This window comes from Lissotriton helveticus, chromosome 1_1, assembly GCF_964261635.1.
Source record: "Lissotriton helveticus chromosome 1_1, aLisHel1.1, whole genome shotgun sequence".
NCBI lineage: Eukaryota > Metazoa > Chordata > Amphibia > Caudata > Salamandridae > Lissotriton > Lissotriton helveticus.
The window spans coordinates 56,878,029-56,903,264 of NC_136057.1; the positions used below are offsets into that span (position 1 = coordinate 56,878,029).

The 25,236-nt window shown below is 49.5% G+C and overlaps 1 protein-coding gene across 1 annotated transcript in view; it reads right to left on the bottom strand.

The window, feature by feature from the left end:
• Window positions 1–25,236, bottom strand: part of LOC144823125 (uncharacterized) — a 328,250-nt gene that overhangs the window by 297,510 nt on the left and 5,504 nt on the right. Inside the window, exons 2-3 of the mRNA XM_078681365.1 lie at window positions 14,697–14,753; window positions 14,430–14,549 (exon numbers count right to left, since the gene is read on the bottom strand). The gene's annotated coding sequence lies outside the window, so the exon portion shown is untranslated. The remainder of the gene's footprint in view (window positions 1–14,429; window positions 14,550–14,696; window positions 14,754–25,236) is intronic.

Here is a 25,236-nt window from a genome sequence, read left to right on the forward strand (position 1 = left end):
ACATCTACATACCAGACAGGGACATCTACATACCAGACAGGGACAACCACACACCAGACAGGGACACCCACACACCAGACAGGGACAGCCACACAGCAAACAGGGAGGGACAGCCACACACCAGACAGGGACAACCACACAGCAGACAGGTACAACTACACAGCAGACAGGGACAGCCACGTACCAGACAGGGACAACCACACACCAGACAGGGACAATCTCACCCCAGACAGGGACAACCACACACCAGACAGGGACATCCACATACCAGACAGGGACAACCACACACCAGACAGGGACAGCCACACAGCAAACAGGGACAGCCACACACCAGACAGGGACAACCACACACCAGACAGGGACAGCCACACACCAGACAGGGAGAAACAAACACCAGACAGGGACAACCACACCCCAGACAGGGACAACCACACACCAGACAGGCCCATCTACATACTAGACAGGGACAACCACACACCAGACAAGGAGAAACAAACACCAGACAGGGACAACCACACCCCAGACAGGGACAACAACACACCAGACAGGCCCATCTACGTAGTAGACAGGGACAACCACACACCAGACAGGGACAACCACACACCAGACAGGGAGAAACAAACACCAGACAGGGACAACCACACCCCAGACAGGTACAACCACACAGCAGACAGGGACCTCCACATACCAGACAGGGACAACCAGACACCAGACAGGGACAACCACACCCCAGAGAGGGACATCTACATACCAGACAGGGACAACCACACACCAGACAGGGACATCTACATACCAGACAGGGACAACCACACACCAGACAGGCACAACCACACCCCAGACAGGCACAACCACACCCCAGACAGGCACAACCACACCCCAGACAGGCACAATCACACCCCAAACAGGGACAAGCACGCACCAGACAGGGACATCTACATACCAGACAGGGTAACCACACACCAGACAGGGACAACCACACACCAGACAGGGAGAAACAAACATGAGACAGGGACAGCCACACCCCAGACAGGGACAACCACACACCAGACAGGGACATCCATATACCAGACAGGGACAGCCACACACCAGACAGGGACAGCCACACACCAGACAGGGACAGCCACACACCAGACAGGGACAATAACACACCAGACAGGGACAATAATACACCAGACATGGACAACCACATACCAGGCAGGAATAACCAGGCAGGGACAACCAGACAAGGACAACCACACACCAGACAGGGACAACCACACACCAGACATGGACAACCACACACCCGGCAGGGAGAATAATATCCCAGACGGGGACAACCAAACACCACACAGGGACAGCCACACACCAGACAGGGACAGCCACACACCAGCCAGGGACAACCACACACCAGACAGGGCCAATTATACACCAGGCAGGGACAACGACACACCAGACAGGGACAACAATACACCAGACAGGGTCAACCGCATAACTGACAGTGACAACCATCCACCAGACAGGGGCAACGACGCACCAGAAATGGACAACAAAACACCAGAAAGGGACAACCACACACCATACAGGGACAACCACACACCAGACAGACAACCAAACACTCAACAGGGACAACCACACACCAGAAAGGTGTGGTATATAAATAAATAATACCGGATCTATTTTTGAATGTATGAATGAATAACAGATAGCTCAATAAAATAAGAGTCAAGATTCGAGGTAGTAGGAGTTTCTGCAGGTTTATTACAGCATAAAGACAGGATCAGGACAACCTGCATAGGAACAGAGGTGACAGGGCCCAGCAGGACAACTGGGGCCCAGCAGCTGCCGGGGCTTGATCTGGGATGAGCGCGCTAACTTTTAATAACAATACATCAACTTATATACATAGCGCAAACACATAGCATTACATTGCAGTAGGCGTAACAGTGGGTGGAGCAGAAGGCGTGACGCGTAGCAGTCGCGAGAGATAACAGTAAAAGTAGGTGTAACTGGGAGTATACATGGACATGTGATGCAAACGTAACAGAATATGTCATGAATGGGCGGAATCATTGGAGGGGGCTACCTAAGGAGCCGGGACCTCTAACCTAATGGTGCGCGAAAACTGGCAATGACGTATTACTAGGAGAAGCTGGGGGCTACCAACTCTGTGCTAGGAGCAGAGACTAGAGTCTGGAGGGTCGGAGCGACATGTACCTAAACCCTATCTGGTATCTGATGTTTAGGGAACATGTTGATATAAACTAGAAGTCATGAGGGGAAAAGCTAACTTGACTCTAAGACTGGACCATGCATTATTCTACATGTAGTGCGTGATGAAGAGTACTAAATGACCATTAAATACGGTATTTCTCTAACATGGAGACGAGAAGGCTAGACAATGACGGAAACTATTGATGCAGTTCAGTAGCTTAGGAATGCAGAGAAGGAGGACTGAACTGATAGCTGGAATCATAACATACTTTTGGCAGACTCAGAGGCAGAGCCGGGCTGCACCGGGCACTGCGAGGCAGGAAGTAAGTGAAGGGTCGAGGATACAGGTGGGGGCTGTATCGCTCCTCAGCGAGGCTTTCAGGAGACAGGAGCTGAATCTGATGTCCGGGCCCTTTTGAGGCCTGGAAACGGGGACTTTATAATGAAATAACGTGCACACTGAGAAACGTGGCAACATTACTTTACATAGGCCTGATATTCGTAGTATTCACGAGGACTGGAAAATGTCATACCAGAGGTGGACACAACTATAATTGCGTCATTAATCAGACATGAGGAATAACATATGCATATTGGTCATGCACACATAACATATGATGGATGAGGCGTAGGGACACAGAACATGGCAAAATTTACTTTTCCACATTCCCTCCTTGTCACTACGTTTCCATCAGGAAACATCAATTTTCATGATACCATCTATCATTTCATACAGTACCATTTGCTCGTCTCGAATTGTCTTGGAACGGGATTTAAAACGGGGCTTGGGACTAGGAATACAAGAGGTAGCACAAATGCCGCAAATCGCAGGGCCACATTGTATACAGAGGCAGCAGCTAAATATGATCGCTACTGCAATACCTAGAAAGGACAGGACTTTCCATCCCCAGGCGGAAATTATATTCCAGAACCAACCGGACCATGTCCAGGTGCCTGGATCTTGGTGTAACAGATGGGCAATTTTATGGAGTCTGGTTATAGCCGAATAAACAGACGGCGCGTTATTTGGAATGAAAATGCAGCAACTAGATCCGATGACTCTACAGGCCCCGCCCCTATCGGCCAGTATGACGTCAAGGACGAGACGATTTTGCAAAACGACAAATCTCATAGCAGATTGTTCTTCGGTTAGGTTACCTAGAGCAGAGGCAGTCTCATTTACTACAGCTTCAAGGGTTCTGGTTAACCTACGGATCAGTTTACTATTCTGGACAGGTCCTACAAAGAAGAAGAAGCCTTTATTGAAATCTGTATACTGTTCTAGAGTAGTTTCAGTATAATCGACAATTGGGGACTCCCTTCTATGTCTAATGTGTACTAGATGTGTGTTTCTGTGATAATCAGATGGGGCTAGAAAAACAGGTGGCAGTAGGAAAGCAATGTAACAGGTTCCCTCCCAATCGAGGGGCAGACGAACATATGCAGTTTGACCACAAATAAAATAGGAATGACGTGAAGCTTTGAAAACAGATTTCCTACTGTCACTATACTTGATGACAGTAGTACAATCACTATGTCCTACGTGTACGGAACCATAATTACGGACACATAATTCGCCTTTGACTGGTAGTACTGAAATAGCAGGTAAGTCTGGAGTAGTATCAGACTGAACATTTAGGACCATAAAATTCGACGAATAATTACCTAAATTATATACTTCATTTTCTAGATCTAAACCTGTTCTGTGGGGGAGACCTTGCTTGTCTGGAAAACATGTACTGTTAAGAAAAGACATATCTGTTGCGGATGACGTTAACGTGGACCATGCTCCACACGAACCATTATGTGAGAATGGATAAGGAAAGAGTGGCAGAACTCCCTTCGGTGTCTGGAAAGGGGGGAGTCGACCACACACCCAACAATTAGTGGCATTGCTGGTCTGGTGTGAATAATGTAACATACGGATAAATGTGTTGTTGCGCATAGCGAGGCGGTATGAATATTCGTGAGGAGGCAGATCACTAAACGTGTGCTCTACTGTAGCATTAGCAGACATATTTACATGAGGAACTGGAAAATACAGATAGAACGCATAGCTGGTGCAGGAAATCATAATGCTGATGAATAATATGAAACTTAGAAAAACGATACATTGAATTGAACTTCGACTGACTCTCTCACTATGGGGGTCTATTTTATACATGTTAGAAACAGTCTAACCGTTTCACCTAGGGGAGGACTTATACAATCAAACTGACTGACTTATTTTACTAGACCTGAGCTTTAACTTATACTCCTGCTGCGGAGTTTTCTCTAACAAGGGAGGGGTTGTAATAATGTCTTTTGCGGGACAGTCCTTTAAAACAATGTCTCGACAGTTTTTAAAATCCTGGGAATCCTGGGAAATGTTCTTGGAGACTGGTTTCAATCCATTGAAAAGTTTAATATGAGAAAGGTGGATCCATCCTTTTCTGCCTTCCAACTTCACGGCTGTACGGGTGGTGAGGAGGACCTGACGTGGCTCCTTCCAACGTGGTTCCAGCGGACTTGATCTGTCAAAATTTCTGATCATCACCAAGGAGCCTGGAACGATCTCGTGCGGTGCCACCTCGGTATTGTCTGGAAATGCGGCGGCAACCTGTGAACGACATGAGTTGAGGGCAGACATCAAGGAAGCTAGGTAATCTGTCAGCATATTACATGAAACATCGGTAATACTTCGGGGTCTAGGAGTACCCCACATGTTAGGGGGGCGGCCGAATACGACCTCATACGGGGACAGACCTGATCTAGAATGTGCGACCATGCGCATATAAAACAAAGCGACTGGCAGAGCTACTAGCCAGTCTACACCTTTGTCTTTACAAACTTTTGCGATACGGATTTTCAGAGTATGGTTATGTCTCTCGACCAGACCGGCTGCTTCAGGATGGCGTACACAATGGAACTTCCACTGGTACCCTAACAACAGGGAAACGTGCTTCATGAGTTCAGATGAGAATGGTTGGCCGTTATCAGAATATACGACTCTAGGGAGTCCATATCTAGGGAAAAATTCACGAACCAACTGCTTGGCAGTGGTCGCGGCTGTGTAATCTGGGACTGGATATGCTTCTGTCCACCTGGACAAAGCGCATACAACTACAAGGACATACTTGAAACCTCGACATCGCTCCATCTGAATATAATCCATCTGGAGGACCTCAAAAGGGTGGTCAGGGGGCTGGAAACCACCTTGTTCCACCGGAACACTTTTACCTGGATTAAACTGACAACATATCATACAGGTACGGACTTTCTGTTTGGCTGCAGCTCGTAAATGCTTGTTGAACCAAATGTTCTGGATACTGTCTAACATAGCTTTTTCTCCTAAATGTGCTGGACTATGTGCGGTATTGATAATGACTTGAACCATAGAGTCGGGGAGAAACCACGTGGCTCTACCCTTCGTTAACCATCCTTGATTTGTCTGGACCCCTCCTTGTTCAGACCATTTCTTGATTTCATCGGGAGTAGCATGTAACTGGATATCTATGACGTCTTGTGTAGGGTCCTTAACTGTCATGCATGTAATCGGATCTGGAGTATGTGTCATGTTAACTGGAATGTCTGGAGTCTGTGCTGTAAGCTTGGCTGTGCGGTCTGCTAGATCATTACCTTGGGAAATAATGTCAGTAACTTTCGTATGTGCTTTGCATTTCATGATGGCAATAGATGTCGGTAAATGTATGGCATCTAACAGGGCTTGAATAAGGAGACCATGCTGAATCTTGGTTCCATGAGAAGTCATGAAACCTCTCTCCTGCCAGAGCACTCCGAAGTCGTGTACAACTCCGAATGCGTAACGTGAGTCTGTGTAAACATTAACTTTCAGGTTCTTGGCATGTATACAGGCTTGTGTCAGAGCGACTAGCTCTGCTGCTTGAGCGGACAGGGTATCAATACGGTGTGTTTCAATAACTTCGGTGTCAGTAGTCACTGCATACGCGGCGACTAGTTCTCCTGTACTAGTTCTCATACATGAACCATCCACATAGAGTGTCAGGTCAGGATCTTGTAACGGAATGTCTGTCAGGTCTTGTCTTGGCTTTGTCGTAATATTAACTACTTCCACACAGTCATGTGGGTCAGGATTTGAACTAACTGATGGTAACAGTGTAGCAGGATTCAGGACGTTGCAGCGTCTAATTTCTATGTGTGGCTGGAACAGTGTCAATTCATAACCTGTTAAACGTGCAATTGTCAAGTGCTGTGTTTGTGTTCGGTTTAAAAGAACTTCCACGGAATGTGGGACTTGTACTGTCAGGGAGTGTCCTAAAACTATGGAATCACTTTGTCTGATAGCTAGTGCTGTGGCTGCAACTGACTTGAGGCACGCAGGCAAAGCCTGGGCGACTGGATATAATGTGCTCGAAAAATAAGCACAGGGCTTGTATTGTCCTGCTTGATCTTGTGTGAGAACAGATAATGCTGTACCTTCGCGTTCAGTAACGAAAAGTGTAAAAGGCTTACTGTAGTTCGGTGTAGCTAGAACTGGAGCTTGACATAAAGCTTTCTTTAACTCGTTGAAACTAAGTGTGTGGTCAGATGTCCAAGGGAGGACAGTCGATACGGCTGCCTCCTGTGTCGTTAACTGTATCAGTGGCTTGGCTAGAAATGCATACTGGGGAATCCATTGTCTACAATAAGAAGTAAGGCCGATAAAGGCACGTACCTCCTTCTGGGTTCTGGGCTGGGGAAGACTCGCTATTAACTGGATACGGTCTGGTGTCAACTGCCTACCCCTCTTGGACAGCAAGTGTCCTAAGTATACCACTTGCTGGACACAGAATTGAAGCTTCGAAGGTGACACCTTGTGCCCCATCTCGGCTAGAAAATACAAGACTGTAAGTGATGCTCGCTCGCAAGCACGTTCAGAACGGGCTGTGATCAGTAGATCATCGACATACTGGAGTAGGGCAGTGTCAGTTGGCATGTGAATGTTGTCTAGTTGTCTCTTGAGTGCTTGACTGTAAATACTAGGGCTTTCTGTGAAACCTTGAGGAGCGCGTGTGAACATATAGCTCCTTCCATTTAAACAAAATCCGAAAAGAAACTGGCTGTCTGGATGAATTGGAACACTAAAAAATGCATTCTTGAGGTCTATGACAGTGAAGAACGTGGCTTCGGAATCAATGACTGTTAACAGGGAAGAGATATCTGGGACAACTGGGTACTGAGGAATAATACATTTATTAAGCTCTCGTAAATCAATCACTAATCGATATACTGGGGGTGCATTCGGATCAGTACGTTTCATGACTGGAATGATCGGAGAATTGCATACATTGGAGTCAGTTTCTACAACTACTCCTTGAGCCATGAGCTCGTCTATAATTTTGGATAAGGCTGCTACAGCCTCAGGTGGCAATCTGTACTGTCTGATTCGGGGTAACACTACACCTGGTTTGAGAGTCACACGATGGGGTGTGATTTGCATATAACCTACATCAGTTGGACCTTGCGCCCATAAGTGCTGCGGAACATTAGACAGTCTTGAATCAAAATCTCGTAATACATAGTGACCCTTAAAGTCACGTAGGAACAGACGTATTCCCTCTGGGGAACAGCAAATAACTGCACCTAATTCTTTCAGTGTCTTAATGCCTAATAGATTTTCTGGACATGACTTAGTGAGTAACAGATCAGTAGTGCGGGACAATGGACCTACTTCTAGAGTAACTGGCTTTGATATCTCATTAACTATTGGCTTTCCTGAAAATCCAAGGGAAACATTTCTTGAGCCTGAGAGCGGAGCCCCTGGAACTTCGGCGTGACTAATTGTGGTCCTACTTGCCCCTGTATCGATCAAAAACTTTCTGTCTTTCCCTAATACTTGACTGTGAACATAGGGACCTTCTTGATCTACAGGTATCTCGATGAGAGGCAAGCCTACCTCCCTCTCTAGGCTGTTTCATGAATATGGCTGGTACTCTGGATACTCGGACTGTGCATACTGGTACATCTGTGATGTGACATGCTGTGTTGCAGCAATAGGCTGTGGTGCGGGAACTGTCTGTTGTGCATTCTGTGGTTGAGGAGTCTGTGAAACTTGTTCTTGTCTAGGCGGACGTGGTCTTTCTTTAGTCTTACCAGTAGCTATATTATGTTTCAGAACTGCACACTCGTTTATAAAATGACCTGGCTGTTTACAATAATTGCAGTTCCCTTTAACGGGAGCTGTAGGATGACTGGCTTGATTCGGACCCCTCTTCTGACTGTCTTGAGGAACAGATTGTGCAACTAGCACTTTCATTTTCGTGTCTTTCATACGTTTTCTCTCGTGTTCTTGCTCTTCTCTAATTCTATTCTGGTGATACTGGAGCATCTGGAGCATCTGGGACGGAGTATTTGCTTGCCAGGTGCTTTCGACTTTCAAAACTCGATTTTTAATTTGTGGACTTGAATTCTCGACTAATTTGGTAACGAAAAGGTGAGGGTATGACTCACTACTTGTCTTGAGACCACTGTTAATACTAAAACATTTTTCAAATCTAGAATAAAAATCACTAATATCTTCATCTTGTTTCTGTTTACAGGCTGAGATTGCATCCCAGTCTTCTTTTCTCGTTGTCAATAATCTGGGTAAAACTTGAATCAATAATTCTGGTAATTCTTTACATTTATCTCCAAGACCGGTACCTGGTACTCGTGCCTTGTCTTCAGCTTCTAGAGCTGCCCAATCGATCTTTTTCTCTCCCACCTCCCATTCTTTTTCCTTTAGCTTTTCATACACCCCTGCGGGTAACAGGACCTTTAACATTTTAATGATATCTGGGTAAGTGTATTCTCCCATACGGAGCATGTCTTTTAATTCTCTATGGAACCCCGCTGGATCTTTGTCATGACAGGGAATTAATTTCTTCATTTCAAGAAGTTCCATCTTTGAAATCGGAGTGTATACAAACACTCGTTGCATTACGCCACCCGCCCCTTGGACTGGGTGGACCTCTCGTAACGGATTCTGTCTGTCTATGTAGAATGATTTACTTTCTGGGGGTGAGACATGAACAAAATGCGGGTTCAGGAACGTTCTATATTTGTGGCGCTGTTCTAGAATGACACTCATTAAATCGGTACCTAGACCTCTCCATCTATACTGGAGTAACTCGTTCAGGATATCATGCAACGGACCTGGATCAGAATGTTGACCCTCATACAGAGTAATGAGGTGCTGGATCATATACATACCCACCAGTCGTTGCTCGGCTGGGGGCAGTTTCAGAAACATTTGTGCCACTATTTCGTCTGGAAAAGTGGTAGAATCAGTAATCCATCGGACTGCTGATCGGGCTAGTTCTTGTTCATGCATAGTACTTAATTCACTGCAACCGACTCGTGATTTCAGAATGTGATCGGTAGCTTGAAATACTTGTTCTAGAGAACCTTGTTCTGGTGCTGGATGATGAAAAATAGACTTGTGTTCTAGACATAAATGGCGATCCGGAAATCTAGATTTTCCTACATACGCTATTCTGGCGGGATTCTCGTTCTCTTCCTCTTCAGGATCAGAGATACTTTCTTTCTCGCTTACTTGTGCTGCTTTACGCTGGTCGTGTAACCTTATTATTTCTTTACGAATTTTCTTGTACATACTCTCCATGGCACCGACGGTCTTGTGCTTACCCTCGGCTATATTATCACTCCACCTTGTCAGGATTCTCATTTCGGCGGGATCTTTAGACGGGTAATCTTGTTCTCTTATTAGACAATTGATCAGGAACTTTAATATCATGAGCTGGATCTCGGCTTTCCTTTGAGACATAATCTCGCCAATACTTTCTGGATCATCCCCTGTACGGATGAAACGATATATTCTGTCTAGATCTTCTTTCATATTCGGCAAGGTGACTAGATACTCGGTCACTCTCCTTACACGTAAGGAATATAAAACCATATTATATTCGCCTGGAACTGGATCATAGACACATTCGGTAAGGGTTTGCCTGATTTCTGTAACAGACTGATGTTTGGGCGTGCGCTGTAACGCTTGAGCATGTAATTCGAGTAATGTTAAACGCTTGTGTGGCGGCGGGGTTTGAGGAAGACCTCCTCCTGCGGCCCCTAGACTAGAATCGTCTACTGACATTCTTCGTCCTGGCAGGGTCGGTAATTGTAACGTGGGCTGGACTTGTATGGCGGACTGGACCGGGGGAGCTGTTAAGGGCACCCCGGTGTCTGGAGGAGCAGGAAGTGCCTGATTTACAGGGACTGGCGGAGCGCGAACAGGATTTGCATATTCGGGGACTGTGTCGTCCAGATAGGACGAAATAAAAATATCAGCTGCGGTCGGTTTGTGACGTAGCTTGGTCGGAATTAATGATGGCGGGAAATTACTGGATGCCTCTGGGGTCGCTTTTGGCAAACCTTCGGCAAGGAGGGGATACATACCCTTAATAAGGGCATGCCTCTGTCTGTCTGACTGTTCGGTTTTGACTTGCTCACCTATCTCGATTAATTCTCTTTCTTGGGCTCGTTCCTGGGATTCTCTACTTAACTCTGACTTTCTGACTTCCTTTTCAGTTCTTTTATGAGCTTCTTTACGCCATAACTCGATGGCATCTTTCTGTGACTGTCTGGCTTTCTTTTTCCATAATGCTTCTTCTACTCGCATGATACATTCGGCATCCCATGTACCCGATACGGGCCATCTATACTTTTCTTCTAACTGTTTGGTATACTCTACCCATAAATCTAGATACATTATGGCGCTTATGCCATGTTTCTGATACATAAAATGACCTGGACTGTCCCTCGGCGGAACAGGAACCGCTTCCTCTAACAGACCCTTTCTAGTTTTTAACTGACGTAACTTGGAAAATATAGGCATGACTGAACTGTAATCTGGACACAATACAATACACAATAAAAACACGAAATCACGTCGCACTCATACCACGACAGCAAAATACACAAAGAACATTATAAATAACAGTTCGAACAGAATATTACCTGGAATACTGAGAACAGAAACAGAACAGGATTTCTCGAGAACGGAACAGACTAGAGTTACTGGATGCACTGCTATAACAGTACGGAACATACCGGTCCCATAAAGGGACGCATCAAGACCCGTATCCACCTAGGTGAACACTTCGTTTGTGAGTCTGGGCACCACCAACCCACGGACCAGGAGTCAATTTAGATTGGTCCTGTCTAGATACTACCCCAGCAATGGTACTCACCGGGCAGCACGGAACGGAAGGCCTCGGACTGGACTGGACGACGGACGACGGACTTCAGTTACAGGTGGGCCTCCGGATACCTCGGACCTTGGACTCTCGGCTTGGGCTCTGGTCGGGACTCGCCGCGTTCCTCCACCGTCTCGTTCGGATGCTGGACCGCCTCCTCCGTCTCCTCCGTGGGCCTGAGGGATACTTGGAGCAGAAATATCTGCCAGTGCACGGTATGGTTCCGTCACGACTGCAGAGGGTCAGGGGGTCGGCGTGGCTTCACCGACGCGTGGGGAAAGGGCAAGTCCCTGTTCGGGCGCCATTATGTGGTATATAAATAAATAATACCGGATCTATTTTTGAATGTATGAATGAATAACAGATAGCTCAATAAAATAAGAGTCAAGATTCGAGGTAGTAGGAGTTTCTGCAGGTTTATTACAGCATAAAGACAGGATCAGGACAACCTGCATAGGAACAGAGGTGACAGGGCCCAGCAGGACAACTGGGGCCCAGCAGCTGCCGGGGCTTGATCTGGGATGAGCGCGCTAACTTTTAATAACAATACATCAACTTATATACATAGCGCAAACACATAGCATTACATTGCAGTAGGCGTAACAGTGGGTGGAGCAGAAGGCGTGACGCGTAGCAGTCGCGAGAGATAACAGTAAAAGTAGGTGTAACTGGGAGTATACATGGACATGTGATGCAAACGTAACAGAATATGTCATGAATGGGCGGAATCATTGGAGGGGGCTACCTAAGGAGCCGGGACCTCTAACCTAATGGTGCGCGAAAACTGGCAATGACGTATTACTAGGAGAAGCTGGGGGCTACCAACTCTGTGCTAGGAGCAGAGACTAGAGTCTGGAGGGTCGGAGCGACATGTACCTAAACCCTATCTGGTATCTGATGTTTAGGGAACATGTTGATATAAACTAGAAGTCATGAGGGGAAAAGCTAACTTGACTCTAAGACTGGACCATGCATTATTCTACATGTAGTGCGTGATGAAGAGTACTAAATGACCATTAAATACGGTATTTCTCTAACATGGAGACGAGAAGGCTAGACAATGACGGAAACTATTGATGCAGTTCAGTAGCTTAGGAATGCAGAGAAGGAGGACTGAACTGATAGCTGGAATCATAACATACTTTTGGCAGACTCAGAGGCAGAGCCGGGCTGCACCGGGCACTGCGAGGCAGGAAGTAAGTGAAGGGTCGAGGATACAGGTGGGGGCTGTATCGCTCCTCAGCGAGGCTTTCAGGAGACAGGAGCTGAATCTGATGTCCGGGCCCTTTTGAGGCCTGGAAACGGGGACTTTATAATGAAATAACGTGCACACTGAGAAACGTGGCAACATTACTTTACATAGGCCTGATATTCGTAGTATTCACGAGGACTGGAAAATGTCATACCAGAGGTGGACACAACTATAATTGCGTCATTAATCAGACATGAGGAATAACATATGCATATTGGTCATGCACACATAACATATGATGGATGAGGCGTAGGGACACAGAACATGGCAAAATTTACTTTTCCACAAAGGGACAACCACACACCAGACAGGGACAACCACACACCAGACAGGGACAACCACACACCAGACAGGGACAACCACACACCAGACAGGGACAACCACACATCAGACAGACAACCACACACACCAGACAGGGAAAATCACACACCAGACAGGGACAACCGCACACCAGACAGGGACACACCAGACAGGGACAACCACAGAACAGACAGAGACAACCACACACCAGACAGGGACAACCACACACCAGACAGGGACAACCACTCACACACCAGACAGGGACAACCACACCAAACAGGAACAACCACACTCCAGATAGGGACAACCACATGCCAGTCAGGGACAACCATACATCAGACATGAACAACCACACACCAGTCAGGGACAACTACATAGCAATGCAGAGCAGACAAATGCACACTCAGTAGCAAACGTGATGGTGTGTGTCCAGTCCACACTGCCTTAGAACACCTTTAACATACAGAAGCCTGTGTTTGAATTAACTCTCACGCAGCCTGCAAATTCCACTGTTCATTTGTCTCCAGGGACACACAGGCACTCTTGGGCACACACAGGTACAACACCCACAGGCACTCAAAGGCACTTACATGCAAACATGCACACATAGAGGCACAACACAGGCACTCATAGGCACACAGAGACATACACAGGCGCTCACATGCATGCACAGGCACACACAGGCACTCATAGGTACACACAGGTATACACAAGCACGCATAGGCACACACAGCCACACATAGGCTCACTCAGGCACTCATAGCCACACAGGCATGCCAGCCACACAGAGGCACACCAACTATTCACTCATAGGCTCACCCAGGCATACCAAGGCACATACTGGCACTAATAGGTACACACATGGGTACACTGATACACAGAGGCACACATATGCACACTCAGGCACTAATAGGCACATACAGGCACACAGAGTCACTTAGTCACTCACAGGGACACATAGCCATACCCAGCCATACAAGGACTCACACAGGCACACCGAGGCCCACATAGGCACTCAAAGCCACACATATGCACACACAGGCAGTCATAGGCACAAAGGGACACACAGGAAGACACGGGCACGCCCAGTAACACATAAATACAAACACTCTTAGGCACACAGAGGCCCACACAGGTGTTAGGTACTCGTAGGGAAACACAGGCCCTCTGTCAGGACCGCTGGTCACCCTGTACATGAGGTCGGATCAGCTTGTTCCCTAACGAACTCCTGCTGGCCAAAAAGAAGGAGGAAATCAAAGAAGAACCCTGCTTGGTCCGAATTGTGGCAGATACGGAACTCTAAGATGGCCGCCGCGGTCTTGGCGAGTAGCGGTCTAGTGTTTAGTGAAACACCGGTGCGAGATTGTGGTGAGGCACGCACTCCTTAGCGAGTGCGCACTTCACTAAAGTCCAAACCAAGGAAGGTTCTGCGTTCCGTAGCTCATAGTTGGTAGAGTAGTAACATTTTACATAACGGCAACATTTTAGTGAAATACCTTTCGTGACAGCGCTTGACGAATTCAAGTGTGAAGAGTCGGAGAGTTCATGAGGAAAAAACTTCAGTTGGCTTCATCTCGTCGAGCCGCGACTCATCTGGTCCAGTGTTCTCACCTCAGCTGTGGCGGCATTTCCAGAGAAAAGAAAACCAATAGACAAAAGAAGAAAAGCACGTTTAAGCTAAGTTACAGTTTGATAAAAGTTTACAAAATAAAGACTGTGAATGAAACAGGAATAGAGTTTATTTTTTCTCCTAATGAACTTACCTTGTTTATCGGAATAATTCTTCAGTGGCATTGTGGATACACTGTTCTTGACAGAATCTGAGGAAAGAAAAAGAATTACGTTGTTTTGCTATTTTCAGTAATAAGAAGAAATGGATTAAAAAAAGAATTAAAACAGTTAGTTCAAATCCTAAACTTAAAAAAATAACTCTTAGTGGAATAAATAGAAGACTTCAATTAAACATAAAACTGATGTAGAGTTTTCAGACCAAGGGAAATATCAAGAAATACATCAGAAAAAAGAAGAGGGGCTGGTTAACAAGAGGACTAGGGTTTCCTTAGGTATCTTCAGCAAGTTGGTCACCTGTTGATTGACAGAAGAGCCAGATAGAAAACCTGAAGGTCCAGAACCAGTCTCTTCTATTGTTCTTTATTATTTTATCTATTCCCCCTTCCCCCTTTGGGGTTAATTAGAGTCATGATGTAATTCTGTCTCGGAGGAAATCTGGAAAGGGAGTTGGGAGCTAGCACCTTCTGTTCCCGTGCAAGTAATTGAAGACCAGCTGCTGGTTAGCCAGTTAGAACCCTGACACCCTCATAGTCATGCACAGTTACATCTCATCAGGCACAGCCACTCACAGGCACTTATAGGACCACACAGTCCCATATAGGCATACATAGGCACTCATAGGCACATACAGGCTCTCACAGGCACTGAAAGACACACATACAGGCACTCACAGGCACACACAAGCACACACAGGCACTCACAGGCACACACATATGAATGCACAGGCATTCACAGACACAAACAGGTACTGGTGGACACACAGGCACACACAGTCACTCACATGCACTTAAAAGCGCCCAAAAGCACAAATGGGCACACACAGGCATTTATTGGACCACACCGTCCCACATAGGCATACATTGGTACTCATAGGCACATACAGGCACTCACAGGCACTGAAAGACACACATACAGGCACTCACAGGCACATACAGGCACTCACAGGCACACACAGGCACTCACAGGCACACACAGGCACACACATATGAATGCACAGGCATTCACAGACACGAACAGGTACTGGTGGACACACAGGCACACACAGTCACTCACATGCACTTAAAAGCCCCCAAAAGCACAAATGGGCACACACAGGCATTTATTTGACCACACCGTCCCACATAGGCATACATTGGTACTCATAGGCACATACAGGCACTCACAGGCACTGAAAGGCACACATAAGCACACACAGGCACACTGATGCACTCACAGGCACACACATATGAAAGACACACATACAGGCACTCACAGGCACATACAGGCACTCACAGGCACACACAGGCACTCACATGCACACACATATGAATGCACAGGCATACACAGACACAAGCAGGCACTGGTAGACACACACATGCAGCACACACAGTCACTCACATGCACTCAAAGGCATCCAAAAGCACAAATGGGCACACACAGGCATCCATAGGAACACACAGTCCCTTATAGACACACATAAGCACTCATGGGCATACAGAAGCCCTGATAGCTACACACAGCCACTCATAGAAACATACAGCCACTCACAGGAATACACAGGCAGTCGTGGGCACGCACAGGCACTCATGGGCATGCACAGGCATTCATAGGCACATGCAGACACTCATAGGCACAAACAAGCACTCATGGGCACATACAGACACTCATAGACACAAACATGCACTCACATGCACAAACAAGCACTCATACGCACAAACAAACACTCACAGGCACAAACAAACACTCACAGGCACAAACAAGCACTCATACGCACAAACAAGCACTCATAGGCACATACAAGCACTCATACGCACAAACAAGCACTCATACGCACAAACAAGCACTCACAGGCACAAACAAGCACTCACAGGCACAAACAAGCACTCATAGGCACAAACAAGCACTCATAGGCACAAACAAGCACTCATAGGCACAAACAAGCACTCATAGGCACAAACAAACACTCATAGGCACAAACAAACACTCATACGCACAAACAAGCACTCATAGGCACAAACAAGCACTCATAGGCACAAACAAGCACTCATAGGCACAAACAAGCACTCATAGGCACTGTTGGACTTTGGCCCTTAGGGCAGGTTCACCCCTAGACTTTTTGCTTTAAATGGTGACCTGGCAATGGTGATTTTTGGGTTCTGCGCACTTTCACTGTGTCCCAGTGGAAAGTGCGCGCGCACTTTGAGTGCATGTGCTGAGCTAGGCCTGCCCGCCCATAGGAATGCATGGGGAATGTTTGTGTCCCTGGTAGTTCCTGATGCGTGGGGTGTACAGGCTCGAGTTTGGTATGTGTGAACTCGTGGGAGTGAATGCTGTGCAACGGTATGTGCGGCTTGTATGTGTCTAGTGGGGAAGTGTCATTCCTAGACATGGCTGTACGTGTGCTGTGAGGGTGCTGGCGTGTGATTGGCTGGAGCTGGCTGGCATGCCAGGCTCCAGGAAGTCTGGATGGGTCTGCCCGGTGGTGAGTGTGAGATTAGCATGAGTGTTGTGTGGGAGGAGTGTACCTGTGTCCTGGATGGGCTGGGTTTTCCCCACACAATGCTGGCTCCGCCCCCCTGTGGTGCGTCTAATGACCCAAGCCCTGCCAGTGAATAGAGAGGGTGGTTGAGGTAAACAGAGTACTCAAGAACCAGCTGCGACTGGTTCTGCCCCCACCCTGCACCTTCAGACAAAGGAATGTACTGTATAAAAATGGGGCTGTGTCCCCACAGAATTTGTTCTTTTCCAGGATCCTGAGGGGGCTGTTGCTGCTGGGCCAGAGGACCGCCACTTGGACTGTCTCCCTGCCTGGAGACCCAGTGTGCTGGCTCTGGGCCCAGCCTTGCCCCCTGCCTGCTCTGAGGTACTTTTGCTGGACTTGTGTTTCCCCTGAAGCGCCTGGAAGCGCTTTATTTTGTCTGCCAGCGCTGGAAGCGCTTTATTTTCCCATATAGCGCTGGGAGCGCTGTGTTAATTACCTTTAGCGCTTGGGAGCGCTTTGCCTGCCAGATTGAGTGCCCACCTCGATTGGAGTATTTATTTAAGAAAGCCGGTGCCCACCCGGCATTGCCCCGGTGATTTGCTGCTGTTTTTAAACTCGAGGGAGCCCTCGGTTTATTGAGCCCCCGCCTAGAAGTGCCGGAGACGGGCCGCCGCGCTGCCCGCAACGACCCGGAAGTGCTCCTGCCGGCCGGCCAATCTGAGCGCGGCCCGACAGAAGTCCCGCCCCCACAGCCGCGACCCGGAAGTCAGGCAGGCCGGGGGCAGGACAGAGAAGCAACCGGAAGCGGACGGGAGGCCACCCCGCGCTCCGGTGAGTAGAGAGAAGCCGGGAGCAGCCACAGCGTCCTGCCCGGGGCTCCCAAGTGTAGGGAGAGCCCCCGACCTTCCGCCAGCCCAGGAGAGAGAGAGGGGAGAAGTCTGCTGCGAGCCCCGAGGAGCGGGAGCTCTCGTGAAGCAGCCGCCTGCCAGACCGGTGAGTGGGACTCTGAGTGAGGCGGTTGGGGGGTGTGTCGGGCACGCTTTCGGTGCCGCCCCCGTGACCTGGGCCCCCTTCTCCCTTCCCGCGAGGAATTGTTGGTGAGCCCCGAGAGGCTCAGGGACCCAAATGCCATTTTGAGTCCCCCGGGAGGGACTCCAACGCTAGTGACGGGCCCAGAGAGGCTCGTGTGGGCATTGTTGGTTTGGAGCGCTGCGAGGCTCCCCAGAGGGCCGCCCCTGCCACAGTTGTTCTTAGAGCCCAGTGAGGCTCTGGAGGGCCACAGTCATTTCTTAGGGCCCGGAGAGAGGCTCCAGGCGCCAAAGTTGTGTTGAAGAGCCCAGAGAGGCCCAGGGGGACATTTTGTTTCTGCAGAGCCTCTGAGGCTCCCACATCGTGTTCGCCCCACCAGTGTTTTGAGAGCCCAGCGAGGTTCCCACATTGGCCCCATCGTTGTTCTTGAGCCCTGGCAGGCTCAAACATTGTTGCGCCAGTTGCCCAGCACTTTGTGGGCAACTGCTACGTAGGCCCCTGGACACTGGACACAGGGCGTCCTAGCCCCAACAAGGCCAGTTGGCCTAGGGACAGTCATAGGTGGTGACTTGTGAGTTTGGCGCAATTGATATTGTTTTTACACCTCTGAATGTATTGTTGATGCATCATGTGTTTTCCCTCCTTACACCTCTGAATGAATGTTATGCATTGCATCATGTGTTATGTTCTTACACCCCTACAGGTATTGTGATGTGTAGGTGGTTGTTTTCTCCCTAGTACAGGTGGTGCTAGTGAGGTCCTGGTTACCAGTGATTACTGGTTGTGTGATATTTTGTGCTAAAGTAATTTTACATTCAAAGTGCTATTTCTGAAAGGGTTACTTCTGATTCCTGACAGTGGTCCAGGTGGCCCTGTCTTGTACATATCCCCTGTAAATTCTGCCCGTGCCTCTGGCACATTGTAAAGTGTGTGTTTTATCTAATGTGTTTTGGTGTAATACAAAGGCTATTTTTATATAACCTTGTGTGGAGTTTCCTTTGTGGTGGGTCCTGGGTGTTGTTGCTGGGGTGCGTGCGCAAATACTTAACTTACATCACCTCCAAGTTTAGCCTTGCTGCTCGCGCCACGTTACCTAGAGGGTGAGCAGGGGTTATCTTGGCGTGTAACTCCCTTGCCCTGACTTGGGAGTGGTGGTCTCTGACTGACTTTGGCGAAAGCCCTGGCCAGCCAGGGATCCCATTTCCAACATTGGCGGCAAGCGGTGAGGATAAGGATTTGTGTTTGCCTTGTACCTTAGTAGCAGCTGGCTGCACCACAAAACTCTGCATTTTAGATGACCACATTTTAGGGGATTGTATTTTTTTTGAAGTTTCATATTTTCTTCTCCTGAAGGTATCATTGTGCAATTGTGTCAGTACATTTGTCCCCCGCCCTGCGCCCAGAGTCGGTACCTGTGTCACTTGTGGTCAGGTTGAGGAATCAGGGGTGGTAGAAACTGCCTTACCAGTCCGAGGGGAGGGTTGGGTGTGGATGAATGGTGTGTGGCACTAGGCAAGTGAATAGGAGTTCTCTAGGGTAGAGAGCTTGCTGAGACCTTGTGAATTGTATACTCCTGTGTTAGCTCAGACCCCTCGGTTCCCTGTGTGATCTTGTCTCTAGAACGTCCTGCCAAGATGGAGCTTGTCTTTGATTTTAGTGATCTAGATACCTACAGTACGTGGGAGCTGGTAAGGTTCTGTGACGAGAGAGACATAGGGAGGGGTGAGTCAAACTGGTACGACCTTAGGGACCGCCTGGTCAGATGGCAAGAGGGTCAATGGGATCGTGAGCGCAGTGAGGAAAGGGTCTGGGCCCCACACCAGGAGGGTGGTGGGTCTGTGGGGAGCCCTGAAGATTCAGAAGAGGAGGAAGAAGATGACAGCACAGGGACGCCAGCAGATAGTGAGGACCCCATAGATAGGGAGTCCCTTGCTGGTTCCAGCGTAGGAGGCAGAGCCTCATCCCTTTCCCCAGAGGAGCTGGAAGATAGGAGGAGAGAAAGGGAGCACCAGCTGGCTTTAGAAAAGCTCAGGTTGGAGCATGCCCAGGCTATGGCGCAGCTGGAGCTTAGGAAGCAACAGCTAGAGACCGAGAGGGTCTTAGCGCAGGAAAGGATAGAGGAGGCTGAGAGGGCCTCCACCAGAGGCAAAGTAGCTCTGGAGGATAGACTATCCCCTGCGCGCAGTTTTAATTTTCTGGATTCCCCAGGGAGGGCTGAGTCCAGTGGTGGCAGCTATTTAGGCTTCAGTGCAGGAAGTCCCCCACCCCGTGCCCAACGTATGGTCCCTTGTTCCCAAGAGGAGGAGTTAAGGTTGAAGTTCAGGGGCAGTAGGAAACCGCCTCAACAGAAGTGGGTTTTTTTGTGGATGACTGTTCTGATGCAATGTGGGATTGGCTGGCGGCTAGCTTGGATGATGAGAGAGACGGAGTACTGAATATGTTTCTCAAGGAGCAGTTGCTCAGTGTTGTTTGTCCAGAGTTGCGCCAGCACCTGTTGAAGTCTGAATCCCTTAGTCCTTGGGCGCTTGCTGAGGAAGCAGAGCGTTGGGAGAGTGATAAAGGTTCTCTAGAGTCATTAGGGAGTGACTCCAAAAGTAGTGGTTCAGGTATCTTCCAGCCCAGCGTGGTGGAAGAGGCTCAGTGTAGCCCAGCTAGGTCCCAGGATAGCGAGGAGGGTGTAGGGGCTCACTGCCTGGCTCAGTGGAGCAGGAGTGAGGGGGAGACCGAGGTTCCCCAGACGCCCGAAGCCCTGCCTCAGGACTTGGATGGTTTCTGTAGGGAACACCAGGTTGGGGACCTAGGCTGTCCTGTTAGTCCATTTGAGGAGGATCTCCTAGTGAGTAGAGGACCTGGAGCGTCTGTAAACAGAGCTCCTGTGGTTCTAGAGGCTGGCAGTACCGCTCCGGTAGGGAGGGTACAGGAGTCCAGCGTGAGGAGTGATTGGGGGATGAGTTTCCCAGTGGATGCACCAGTGGACCAGGGACTAGCCAGTTGGGCTAGATCTTCTTGGGGGGACCCGGGTGGCGCCACTTCTGGTCTGGGGGATCGTCACGCACTGTCAGGTGGACAGGGGACGGGAGATCTGCGCCAGACAGACAGTCACACAACATATGTCTCATTTGTTAGCCTCAGGGGGATGGAGTGTAAGTCCCCAGAAGTCCTGGAGTGCCAGGCAATTGTTCCACCGAAGGTTTTAGACCAGAGGTTGGAAGGCCAGGTTCAGGATCAGCCTGACCTGAAGGGTAGGATGACTGTAACCAGTGTCCTGACCGGTTCTTCTTCCAGAGGAACTTCTCCAGGTGGGAGAGGGCAGACCTCTGGAAGGGGGTGCAGAGGGTGGGAGAGCCCACCTCTGACCCTGGTGCAACCTGAGGGGTTAAACCCTGGGTTGGAGTGGCGTTGTAAGGGTACCCCTCGCAGAGGGAGGAGGAACCCTAGAAGAAGAGGTAGGGGGAGGAGAGCCTTCCCTGAGACTCCTGGTCCACCTGAGGGTGTAGACCCTAGGCTGGAGAACCAGTGGCAGTCTAGTCCTGTCTTGCAGACAGGAAGAGTGGAAAATGGCCGCTATGTGCCAGGGGTTACTACCCCCCGCTCTGCGAATTGGCAAGGACCAGTGGCACCTGGGGGGCCCAGGGCCTGGTCCTGGCCGCGGACAACTTGGGAGTACCTGTGGGGTAGCCCAGTTGGTCCAGACAGTGTGTTGAGAAGGAATCCCATGGGTTCACCGTGGCGTAGAACAGGAGGGTATCCCTGCAGTTGCGGGCCCGCGTCAGTGTTCTATCGCCCCAAGCAGGGAAGTCCATCACGGTGGTGATTGGTCTACCCTGCGTTTTGGCTGGAAGGGGGTTGTGTTGGACTTTGGCCCTTAGGGCAGGTTCACCCCTAGACTTTTTGCTTTAAATGGTGACCTGGCAATGGTGATTTTTGGGTTCTGCGCACTTTCACTGTGTCCCAGTGGAAAGTGCGCGCGCACTTTGAGTGCATGTGCTGAGCTAGGCCTGCCCGCCCATAGGAATGCATGGGGAATGTATGTGTCCCTGGTAGTTCCTGATGCGTGGGGTGTACAGGCTCGAGTTTAGTATGTGTGAACTCGTGGGAGTGAATGCTGCGCAACGGTATGTGCGGCTTGTATGTGTCTAGTGGGGAAGTGTCATTCCTAGACATGGCTGTACGTGTGCTGTGAGGGTGCTGGCGTGTGATTGGCTGGAGCTGGCTGGCATGCCAGGCTCCAGGAAGTCTGGATGGGTCTGCCCGGTGGTGAGTGTGAGATTAGCATGAGTGATGTGTGGGAGGAGTGTACCTGTGTCCTGGATGGGCTGGGTTTTCCCCACACAATGCTGGCTCCGCCCCCCTGTGGTGCGTCTAATGACCCAAGCCCTGCCAGTGAATAGAGAGGGTGGTTGAGGTAAACAGAGTACTCAAGAACCAGCTGCGACTGGTTCTGCCCCCACCCTGCACCTTCAGACAAAGGAATGTACTGTATAAAAATGGGGCTGTGTCCCCACAGAAGTTGTTCTTTTCCAGGATCCTGAGGGGGCTGTTGCTGCTGGGCCAGAGGACCGCCACTTGGACTGTCTCCCTGCCTGGAGACCCAGTGTGCTGGCTCTGGGCCCAGCCTTGCCCCCTGCCTGCTCTGAGGTACTTTTGCTGGACTTGTGTTTCCCCTGAAGCGCCTGGAAGCACTTTATTTTGTCTGCCAGCGCTGGAAGCGCTTTATTTTCCCATATAGCGCTGGGAGCGCTGTGTTAATTACCTTTAGCGCTTGGGAGCGCTTTGCCTGCCAGATCGAGTGCCCACCTCGATTGGAGTATTTATTTAAGAAAGCCGGTGCCCACCCGGCATTGCCCCGGTGATTTGCTGCTGTTTTTAAACTCGAGGGAGCCCTCGGTTTATTGAGCCCCCGCCTAGAAGTGCCGGAGACGGGCCGCCGCGCTGCCCGCAACGACCCGGAAGTGCTCCTGCCGGCCGGCCAATCCGAGCGCGGCCCGACCGAAGTCCCGCCCCCACAGCCGCGACCCGGAAGTCAGGCAGGCCGGGGGCAGGACAGAGAAGCAACCGGAAGCGGACGGGAGGCCACCCCGCGCTCCGGTGAGTAGAGAGAAGCCGGGAGCAGCCACAGCGTCCTGCCCGGGGCTCCCAAGTGTAGGGAGAGCCCCGGACCTTCCGCCAGCCCAGGAGAGAGAGAGGGGAGAAGTCTGCTGCGAGGAGCGGGAGCTCTCGTGAAGCAGCCGCCTGCCAGACCGGTGAGTGGGGCTCTGAGTGAGGCGGTTGGGGGGTGTGTCGGGCACGCTTTCGGTGCCGCCCCCGTGACCTGGGCCCCCTTCTCCCTTCCCGCGAGGAATTGTTGGTGAGCCCTGAGAGGCTCAGGGGCCCAAATGCCATTTCGAGTCCCCCGGGAGGGACTCCAACGCTAGTGACGGGCCCAGAGAGGCTCGTGTGGGCATTGTTGGTTTGGAGCGCTGCGAGGCTCCCCAGAGGGCCGCCCCTGCCACAGTTGTTCTTAGAGCCCAGTGAGGCTCTGGAGGGCCACAGTCATTTCTTAGGGCCCGGAGAGAGGCTCCAGGCGCCAAAGTTGTGTTGAAGAGCCCAGAGAGGCTCAGGGGGACATTTTGTTTCTGCAGAGCCTGTGAGGCTCCCACATCGTGTTCGCCCCACCAGTGTTTTGAGAGCCCAGCGAGGTTTCCACATTGGCCCCATTGTTGTTCTTGAGCCCTGGCAGGCTCAAACATTGTTGCGCCAGTTGCCCAGCACTTTGTGGGCAACTGCTACGTAGGCCCCTGGACACTGGACACAGGGCGTCCTAGCCCCAACAAGGCCAGTTGTCCTAGGGACAGTCACAGGTGGTGACTTGTGAGTTTGGCGCAATTGATATTGTTTTTACACCTCTGAATGTATTGTTGATGCATCATGTGTTTTCCCTCCTTACACCTCTGAATGAATGTTATGCATTGCATCATGTGTTATGTTCTTACACCCCTACAGGTATTGTGATGTGTAGGTGGTTGTTTTCTCCCTAGTACAGGTGGTGCTAGTGAGGTCCTGGTTACCAGTGATTACTGGTTGTGTGATATTTTGTGCTAAAGTAATTTTACATTCAAAGTGCTATTTCTGAAAGTGTTACTTCTGATTCCTGACAGTGGTCCAGGTGGCCCTGTCTTGTACATATCCCCTGTAAATTCTGCCCGTGCCTCTGGCACATTGTAAAGTGTGTGTTTTATCTAATGTGTTTTGGTGTAATACAAAGGCTATTTTTATATAACCTTGTGTGGAGTTTCCTTTGTGGTGGGTCCTGGATGTTGTTGCTGGGGTGCGTGCGCAAATACTTAACTTACATCGCCTCCAAGTTTAGCCTTGCTGCTCGCGCCACGTTACCTAGAGGGTGAGCAGGGGTTATCTTGGCGTGTAACTCCCTTGCCCTGACTTGGGAGTGGTGGTCTCTGACTGACTTTGGCGAAAGCCCTGGCCAGCCAGGGATCCCATTTCCAACAGGCACAAACAAGCACTCATAGGCACAAACAAGCACTCATAGGCACAAACAAGCACTCATAGGCACAAACAAGCACTCATAGGCACAAACAAGCACTCATAGGCACTGCTGTTCAAAGACACAAGGACGGAACGGAAACATCAATAAAAAGCCGGGAAACACATTCTTGGTAAAAGGAAATATGAAATGAAACCAGAACAGTGTTGTATAAAAGAATATAAAGAGCAGAAGATTAACGGCTTTCACATTGCACCATTCCTGAGTTACCTATAATTATGCGGTGACATTGTATTATGAATATGTGGATAAATGAACTGAAATGCAAGAGAGTGCCTTTGGGAGTCAGTGGGAGGGGGCAGAGTGAGGAGGAGACGAGCTAAGAGGGGGGGGGGGCCACAAAAGCAAATGTTTCCATCATGACGCACACACTGCAGCAAGAGGAAGATGAGCGAAGATGAAGAGCAGTAACCACCCAACAACGGAGCCAGATAATGAAATAAATATCACAGAAAACATTTCAGAAGTGAGACGTCAC